The sequence below is a fragment of the Pristiophorus japonicus genome, unplaced genomic scaffold (assembly GCF_044704955.1).
Source record: "Pristiophorus japonicus isolate sPriJap1 unplaced genomic scaffold, sPriJap1.hap1 HAP1_SCAFFOLD_709, whole genome shotgun sequence".
NCBI classification, from domain to species: Eukaryota; Metazoa; Chordata; class Chondrichthyes; family Pristiophoridae; genus Pristiophorus; species Pristiophorus japonicus.
Window position 1 is genome coordinate 78,166 of NW_027254623.1, and position 1,735 is coordinate 79,900.

Here is a 1,735-nt window from a genome sequence, read left to right on the forward strand (position 1 = left end):
TTCATCATCGCCGACTCTCTAGTTTTCAGACACATTAAATAATATTTAAGGAACCGGTGGCGGTATTCATACAATTGTTGAGTGACAACTGTAGTTCAGTTATTCGCTGTTAACTGGAAGAGTGTATGTGTGAGTAGAGAACCGTAACTGAAAACTCCCGCATACGGATAAGGGGTAAGCCATTTAGGACTGAGATGAGGAGAAACTTCTTCACTCAGAGTTGTGAACCTGTGGAATTCCCTACCGCAGAGAGTTGTTGATGCCAGTTCGTTGGATATATTCAAGAGGGAGTTAGATGTGGCCCTTATGGCTAAAGGAGATCAAGGGGTATGGAGAGAAAGGGGTACTGAGGTGAAAGATCAGCCATGATCTTATTGAATGGTGGTGCAGGCTCTAAGGGCCGAATGGTCTACTCCTGCACCTATTTTCTACGTTTACATGTCTGAAATAAGCCAATCTATCGGTACATGAATTCAAGGGCTCTCACTCCATTAAGTCAGTAAGCAGCCCTTCTACAGATACTGTGAATGTCTCTGAAAAGAGCCTTTGGTTATTAAATTAAATCTTGTCCGCTTTACTTGGTCTTGGACGAAGTGGTGGTTTTCTTGGGCAGCAACACAGCCTGAATATTAGGCAGCACCCCGCCTTGAGCAATGGTCACCTTTCCCAGCAGCTTATTGAGCTCCTCGTCGTTGCGGATGGCCAGCTGCAGGTGCCTGGGGATGTTGCGGATCTTCTTGTTGTCGCGGGCCGCGTTGCCGGCCAGCTCCAGGATTTCAGCGGTCAGATACTCGAGCACAGCAGCCATGTAAGACCGGGACTCCGGCACCCACACGCTCAGCATAGTTCCCATTTCACAGGAGTCTATGAACACGGCCCACAGGGAACTGCAGTCCGGCCCGGGAGGAACGAGACTTGGCCTTGGCCCGAGCTTTACCGTCGGTTTTTCCTCTTCCAGACAATCCACAGGTTCAGAGAAAGAATGCGAAACTCCTCCCTCATCTGCTCTTCTTATACATTCTGGACGGATGCAGGGAGTGAACTTGTGATTGGTCGCTCTGCGGTACATTTCATTGGTCTTTTCCGATGACCAATCACCATCTGTTTAGCCCGCCAATGAAAAGGCGGCGAAAATTATTGTTCGACATCCAACGAATCTTCAATTTCAAAAACCCCGCCAATAATTTTTACAATGCGGATTATGTTAATAAATTCATCATTAGCCAAAGATTTCCAAACACTTTTTATTCCATATTGTCTTCCAAATTCCAGGATGTTACAATCAGGATTAAATTATGGTTCACTTTCAAACATTCTGTAACGGGACACATTCCAGCTCAATCTTTGTACAATTTGGGAATCACAGATCATGGATCGATCCTCCGCACAGGCGGGAGTGAGACTAGAACTGGAAGTCCTTCTGTGAAAAGAGAAGAGGGACAGAGTGTTCAAACTGCCCCGTTCTGGTCTCTGTAAGAACTCCTATTCTGGGTTGTTGCACACGCAGGCCCCGGGTAATAAGCGGGTTGACTAACTAGAATTTTTTTTATTGAAAAGGGCTTGAGAGAATGAGGTGAATAAAGTCTGAGTCTCCCCCCTTAAAACAAGACCATAATTCGTCGGCAGGCGACCAGGGAGTGTTTATAGTTTAATGGGAGGGAAATTCATCAACGAAGCTAAGGCTGAACCGGACAGTAAAACCGATTATCTGAAAATTCGTATCTAAATCTACCCT